Genomic DNA, 7977 nt, shown 5'->3' on the forward strand with positions numbered 1-7977 from the left:
AGGGCTATACAAAGAAACCCTGTCTCCAAAAAAAAAAAAAAAAAAAAAAAAACCCAAAAAAACCAAAAAAACAAAAAACAAAACAAAAACAACAAAAAAAAGGACCCCATTCATTTTGAGTCACTGGGAAACAGAAATCAATGATCACTGCCCCGCCCCCTAAAGCAGGACACTCAATCTTCTTTCCCCTCCAGGAAAGACAGTGCTATGCCCACTTCTTAGGAACACTTAAAATGTCAATCAAGGACACGGCTATGGTAGATTCAAACTCAAATGCTCAGTTTCCTGACCATCCGTGGCCCTCCACCCACTGGGATCTATTCTCAGGTCCCTTTCCTGGGCCTTTGAGGGCATCAGGCCTCCTGGCCCTGCTCACTGAGACAGGCCCCTCTCTGACCTTTGGCCACTGCAGCAGAGGAACCATGGTGTTAGAGCCTACCCTCTCTGTCCATCCCTCGAGGCTGCTAGAGGTCATACTTGATCCTTCTACCCCTGCACATGTAGGACCCAGGATGTCCTGCTGAGGGACTGTCTTGGAACTATTATTCAGTCCCCTGAAGGCACTGTGAGCCTTCATGATATTGAAGAACAAGGGGCTGGAGAGATGGCTTAGCGGTTAAGACACAGCCTGCTCTTCCAGAGGTCCTGAATTTAATTCCCAGCAACCACATTGTGGTTCACAACCATCTGTAATGGGATCCAATGCCCTCTTTTGGGGTGTCTGAAGACAGCTACAGTGTACTCACAAACATAAAATAGATAAATTAAAAAAAAATCAAGAAGAACAGAGACAAATGAAAGGTACACTCCTTGATTTTTGTTTTTGTGAGATGCGGGTGGCAGATCTCATTGTGCAGCTGGTTTGCCTGAAACCCTATGTAGACCAGGCTGCCCTCAAACTCACAGAGATCTGCTTGCTCCTGCCTCCTGAGTGCTGAGATTAAAGGCATGCACTAGAATTCCTGGTTTATTATTACAATTGTGTGTGTGCACTCCCATGTGTGTGTGTTTGTGTGTATGGGGGGGGGGAGTTTCAAGAGGAGACCCACATGTGCCATGGAACATGTGTGAAAGTCGGTGGGAACCTGTCCTCTCCTTCCACTGTGTGGGAGCCTGGGACTTACTCTGAGCCACCACAAGCCCTCTTCATTCTATTTTGTTGTTTTTGGGTTTTGTCTGTCTGTTTTGCTTTGTTTGTTTGAGGCAGGGATTCTCTGTGAAGCCCCGGCTGTCCTAGAACTCTTCCCAGCATATCCACCTGCTGCTGACTCCCCTCGGGCAGCTGGAGCATCATCAAACCCAGGATGGCAAGGTCTAGGGCAGCTGGCTGGCATACCCTCCTCACCGTGACACTCTGGCTGCCAGCCAGCCAGGAATGGAGGTCCAGAGCTGGTGTCAGCAATGCTGCTCAAATGGTGGTGGGTCCCAGGTGCTCTGTGAGTGAAGGTTGTGTACACATCGGGGGGGGGGGGGTCTGCCTGTCTGTCTGAGGACAGCTGTCTTCCTGGCTTGTTTTCTGTCTTATCTCATAGAATTTCATCGCTTCTATGTTTGGTTTTCTGAGGAACTTCAGGTTGTGATAACCTGGGTTTATTCCAACCCCTGAGGGATGGGATTGCCACATCCCCCAGTCCCAGGCTCTGGTTTCAGGAAGGCAGAACACTGGAGGTGTGGGGCTCCTTCTGTTGACATGTGAGGAGCCCAAGGTCTTTACCTGGTTGGGATCATGAGGGAAGACAGGATGATTGATGATTGGGAAGCCTAGTTGAGACTCTAGACACTATCCAGTGGATGCAGGAGATACAGATATCCTGGGCCCAGAGAGGCTGGGCAATAGGCCCAAGAACGCACAGAGAGCCTGAGATCTGAACCCAGACCCTAGCTTGTGCTCCCAGGAGTGCTGACTCAGCACATCAGGCAACTGATGCCAGTAAGCCTGTCACACGGGGTGTGTGTGTGTGTGTGTGTGTGTGTGTGTGTGTGTGTGTGTGTGTGTGTGTGTGTCACTGTTCATGTGGCTCATTCACAGGTGCCAGACAGAGGTTACTGGCTGGCCCAGGGTCAAGGCTGAGAAGTGGCAGGGCAAGCCTTAGGCTGTGCCTGGGTAGGGGACCGGGAATGGCCCGGAAAGTAGCTGTTTTAGTACCTGGGGCACGTCCCCTCCCGTCCTAGGTATGCTGGTCCCTTGCTTATTCCAGATTGCCATGTGTTCCTCTATGCCTGGCCTAGCAGCAAAGTCTGTCTGTGTTTGCCTCAGAGGGCACAAAACAGTCTCCAGCAACTGGTTCAAGGGTAGCCACTTTGGGGACTCCTGGTTCTGTGACCAATTACAAGACACCATAATGCCTGTCCTTGTCCTGTCCAGGATCCAGGTCCCTAGGCCCATCATCTTTCTAACACGTGGACACCCTTCTTCAGTCTTCAAGCGCACCTTGAGACATCCCATGGGACGGCTACTGTTCCCTGCGTCTAGGCTTGGCCACCCACCCTGTGCTTTGTGAGTCTTCTCCCACACAACCAGTAGCACTGCCAATTTCACCTAAGGCATCTGACAGGGTGATCCTCAGGGGTCCTCGCCCAGCAAGCCTGCAGCCAGAGATGAGCTCTAAGCCAAGGGAAGCTTGTGGACCTGTTGGGACTGGGGGTAGACAAACAGGGCATTTGCACACATGTGCATACAGACACACGGACAGCATCCTTGTCTCCTGGCAACCCGTGTTAGGAAGCACAGCTGCCCCAGACCTGACTTGGTCCTCCATGAATCTCTTCACTCCACACATGGCATGGAGCTCCCTCAGTCCAGGCATTGCCTCCAGGTCCTGGCTGCTCACAGGCACTGCCTCCAGGTCCTGGATGCTCACAGCAAAGAAGAATATCCACAAGGAGTTTTGTTTGTGCCTGAATATGTGGGGTAGGCGAGCCAGGGAGTATAGGGCTGAGGAGGTAGGGACCTGCTTGGGTCTCTGAGCATCCAAGGGTTAGTCAGCATTTGCAGGTGACTTCAAGCACCCAAATGGGGAAGACAGGGTGAGAGCTCATTGTACCACTTTGAAGCCCCGGCCACTGGTGCACCAGGCTGTCCAGGCTTGACCATGGCTGTGGGCTAGCTGCTGCATCAATACCTCTGAGCACTTAGATAAGCATCTTCAACAGTCTCCAGAGTCCCTTTGAAGTGATGTTACTGTCACAGGCTTCCTATTGATCTTCAGAGAGGAAACTGAGACAGGGAGCTGGGTAGCTAAGAGGTGGGGAGGCTGGCATGGAACAGAGCCAACTCTTAGCCACCTCCAGGGCCTCCCTGCTTGGGATGGGTATCAGTTGCTCCTCCTTCCCTGCCCCAGCACCAGGCCTCCGCAGGGGGCGGAGGTGGTGGCCTGCTTCACGTCCTTACGGGGGGGGGGGGGGGGGGGGGGGAGCTGGCTACTGCCTTTCCCCTACTGACGCAGGGCCAGCCCACCTGCCGGGCCTTACAAAACCACAGGGCCGATAAGAATACAATCAAGCCTGTTTTGCTCCTTTAGAGGGGCTGGGCCAGGAGGCCACCACTGCGGTGGAAGGACTGCTGGCAGCTCAGGTACTGCTATCAGTAGCCCTGCCCCCACCTCCAGCAGCCCCTTTGAAATTTACCCACCTTATCAAAGCCCCACGCTTCCCCCTAAACTCCAGGGACAGCTGCCCCTTTGTGTGAGCTCAGCCTTCCACCTGGGCCCAGGGACTACCTAGGGTGTGTGTGTGTGTGTGTGTGTGTGTGTGTTGGGGGCGGGGTGGGTTCCTGGGAAAGAGCACCTGGGCTGTCCACCCCGAAAGGCTCCCAATCTTTCTCTCACACACACACACAAACCTTATTTGTCACTGCCAGGTACACACCCCTGTACCTGAACATCTACTTCCACCTCTGTCTCTAGCATCCCTCTGCTCCACCCCCCACCCCACTCCCTCTGGCCAGGGTTCCTCCACAGGTGCCAGGTGGGGAGAACAACTTCCTTCCTCCTCGGCACTTCCTCAGCCACAGAGACCTGCTTCGTGCCTGGTCCCCCAGCCGCACCTTCTGCAAATGTTTATTGAGCATCTACTACATGCCAAGTTCCAGGGGCCTCAGCAGTGAGGAAGGACCCCAGCCTCGCTCTCCTGGGGAGCTGGTGTTCTTGCTGTGGAAACAGATGATAAACACTGGCACTCTGCATCAAAGGGTGCGGGCAGGCTGCTGCCTAGGGGTAGAAATAAGACAGGAGGTATGGAGACTTGTTTACACCTATGGAGTTGAAGGACATGCTTTGCAGGGGTCGTTGGAATGGTGATTCAAGGCTGGCCTCCTCCTCTGCACACTCAGAACCACAACACAGGAAGGGCAAGCCAGGAGAGAGGTAGAGAGTCAAACCGGGTGTGGAGAACACGCAGTGACCTCAGCACTGGGGAGGCACACATAGGCAGATTGCCAGTTTAAGGCCACCCTGGGCTACATAGGGAGTTCCTGTCTTATCACAAAATAAAAGGGGCTCTGGGATGGAAAATAAGAAAAGGGCTGGGATTTAATCTCTGTGGCAGTCCAAACAGAACCAGGCGCTAACCCATGAACATGTCATATTCTTATTTTAGTAAGACCGCATAGCACGGATAACAGCTATGCGGTCTTACTAAAGGGTTAGAGTCCAGGACAGTCCTGGCCAGAGTTGGGGCTCTGGGCAAGGATCCTAAGCTCGGATGTGAATGTGGGATGCACGGCCATCCCTGTCTGGAGTAGAGGCTTGGAAACTACAGAGTGGTATAGGTAGCATTTGACTCTAGAGATCTGAGTCACCAACTCGCACCCTGAGAGAATGCTTCCCAGGTCACTGCCCTTGGGGCTGCACAGGAAGGTCACTTGAGAGGTGGAGGCAGGAGGCCCAGAAGTTCAAGGTCAACTTCAGCTATTTAGAGAATTCGAGGCCAGCCTGGGTTAACGAACCCCAATCTCAGAAACACAAAAGCAACAAAACATCACAAAAGGGGGGCATTGTCCGAGCTGTGAGGCTGCTTGTGCCTGGCACGCTTTGGTTCCGTGCAGCCTGTGCCAAGCACTGGAGAGGCTTGCCTTAGGTCCTTGCGACCATGGCAGAATAAGTCCACACCGTCCTTTTAGGACACATGCTCATGGGGCAGGGGTCGGGGGGTGGGGGAAGGGTAGAGTTTAATCTCTCTTTCTCTGTCTCTCTTATTTTATTTATTTATTTAAAAGATTTACTTATTATTATACATAAGTACACTGTAGCTGTCTTCAGACACACCAGAAGAGGGCATCAGATCTCATTACAGAAGGTTGTGAGCCACCATGTGGTTGCTGGGAATTGAACTCAGGACCTCTGGAAGAGCAGTCGGTGCTCTTAACTGCTAAACCATCTCTCCAGCCCCCTCTTGTTATTATTTTTTAAACCTTCATTTAGTGGCTGTTTCTTTGAGACAGGGTCTTGCTAGATGCCTGGGGCTTGCGTGTTGGGATGACGCCCTTGAGTCACCATGCGTGGGCCTTCTTAGGTTTGTCACCAGGTTCAGCAGCACAATGAACCCCACTTCCAACCCAATCTAAAGGTCATTTCGTGCAACACTGCGTGTTAGCGCCCCTGCTGCCCACGTGACTCCTCTGGTCGGCTACAAATGGTGCCAGCGGCACGGATGTAGGCATGGAAACCCATCATCTGGAGGCTTCAGCATCCCTGTCCATGGGTGACGCTGGCAACACTGGGGAGATTCCCCCTTTCCTAGGCAATGGTGTCAGCGCACAAACTTAGGGAGGCCCTGGCTAAGTTCTGTGACTTAGTTGAGGGGTCTGAGCCACATGCTCAGTCTCTCAACCCTATGGTCATCCCTCTCATGCAGGGGCCATGACCTGCAGCCCTGCACCCGGGGGCTCATGGATTGTACCCTGGATCCCCTCAGTGCAAGACACAAACAGTGAGGCACCCCATCCACTGTCCAGGGAAGAAAAGGAGGGAACGAGCCTGCATGGTAGAACGCTTGCTTAGCATGCTTGAGGCCACGAGGCCATGTATGTGATCTGCTGCATCACAGGAGAAAAGCAAGAGCGGGCAGTTTGTGCTGGATTTGGTGACTTACCTGTAGTCTCAGACGTCACTCTCCATGTTCTCTTGGATCTGTCTGCAGCACCTGATGCAGACACCAAATCAAAGAGCCTTCTAGATCCCACCGTTCTCTGGACATTGATAACCACACACAGTACACGGTTCTCCCGGCCTGTCTACCTGGGGCCAGGAGCCCATGGAGATGGGCTGTGTCACAGTTGCCTTAGACTCAGGGCGACCTGGCAAAAGATGAGGAGAATGAATGTATGTGTTCATATGAGCGAGGCTGGAGGGCATGTGGAGTGGGTGGGTGGATGAGGGGTGAGAGGGTAGACGTGGATGAGCAAATATGTGAATCTGTAGATGGATTGCTAGGAATGGTAGGTGGGTACATGGGTAAATGGATAGGTGAGTACATGGGTACATGGGTAAGTGGATACTTGGGTAGGTGAGTAGATGGGCTGATGGATGGACAGGTAGATGGCTGAGTCAAGGAATGAGTGGATGGATGGATAAGGGATCAGAGGAGCAGTAGATGAGCAGCAGTGGGTAGTGGGTAGTGGGTGTGAATGAGCGGAGGCTGGCTGGATGATACGTAGGCATGAATGACTGGCTGAGCCAGGGGCTGGGTGGATAGTAGTGGATCGGCCGGAAGGACAGGATTGGGCAGTGGGAAAGGGGAGGGTAGTAGAGCTGAGGCAGGTGTAGGCTTTCCTCTGGATGGACAGAGTTATGGTGTGAGACCTGACTGTGTGGCCAGGGCCATAGGTGTGTGGGAAGAGGAGGGTCAGGGCACGGTGACAGGAATAGGAGTTGCTTCCTGGTGTGGGGTTCTCACCTCTCACCACACCCTGGGGCTCCCCAGAAGTGACTCAAGTCCTATCAGGTGTAGGGGTGCAGGACAGGTCACTCAGACCCCCCAGTCAGGTCCCTTGGTGGTGGTAGTGGTGGAACTTCCTCACTAGCTCAAGACAGGTTGCGACATACCTGGCCCCGTGCTCAGGGACAGGAAAGGTAGGCCTGAAGTCCTGCATGGCGTCAGGCCCGAATTCATGATTCCGATGTCCTCTTTCTTACGGGGCCTGGCCATGGAGGGGCTTAAGCTTCTCTGGGGAGGGGACAGAACTGGCTGCCTCTCAAAGCACCAGCCTGAAGGTCCAGCCTCAGGGCTGAGCACCCTAGTGGGCAGGGCACTCAGTGGGAGGCTGGCTGGAGGGAGCAGAGCCCATCTCCTTCCCTGAAGCTGTCTCCTGCTCCTTCACATCCATAGGGGCAGTGTGCCCCATCCCTAGCTTAATGAGGGGAAAGAGGGGTGGAGGGAAGGACTAGGCAAGAGCCCTTAGGAGTGTGGGGTAGTCAAAAGGTAGGAACTTAGCTGGGCATGGTGGCGCACACCTTTAATCCCAGCACTTGGGAGGCAGAGGCAGGCAAATTTCTAAGTTTGAGGCCAGCCTGGTCTACAGTGTGAGTTCCAGGACAGCCAGGGCTATACAGAGAAACCCTGTCTTGAAAAACCAAAAAAAGAGAAAAAGGTAGGAACTTCCTAGAACGGTGGGAGGAGCCACCGGCTGGGCTAGTCTGATGATGCACTTTGTAAGGCTATGGAGGAGGGCCCAGAGAGGGAAAGAGCTTGCTCAGAGTCACACAGCACTGCTTCCCAGGCACTCTTGCAGGCGTTCTTCAGTCCCCACAGCAGCCCTCTGAGGCTGGGGAGCTATGGTAATCCATAGAACGTAGAAGGAGACATCTCGGGCCCTGGATGGTAAGGAAGTTGCCGGTGGCCATGTTGGTTGTGAGCAGCAGCCCAGGTGGCCTGGCTCCAGAGTCGTGTGCAAATTTTGGACCCCGTTAGCTGTGCAGCATCTGTTTCTTCTCCCAGTCTCTGTGCCTTGGTAACATCCCACTGGAGAATGAGGTCACT

The sequence above is a fragment of the Mus caroli genome, chromosome 17, assembly GCF_900094665.2.
Source record: "Mus caroli chromosome 17, CAROLI_EIJ_v1.1, whole genome shotgun sequence".
Taxonomy (NCBI): Eukaryota; Metazoa; Chordata; class Mammalia; order Rodentia; family Muridae; genus Mus; species Mus caroli.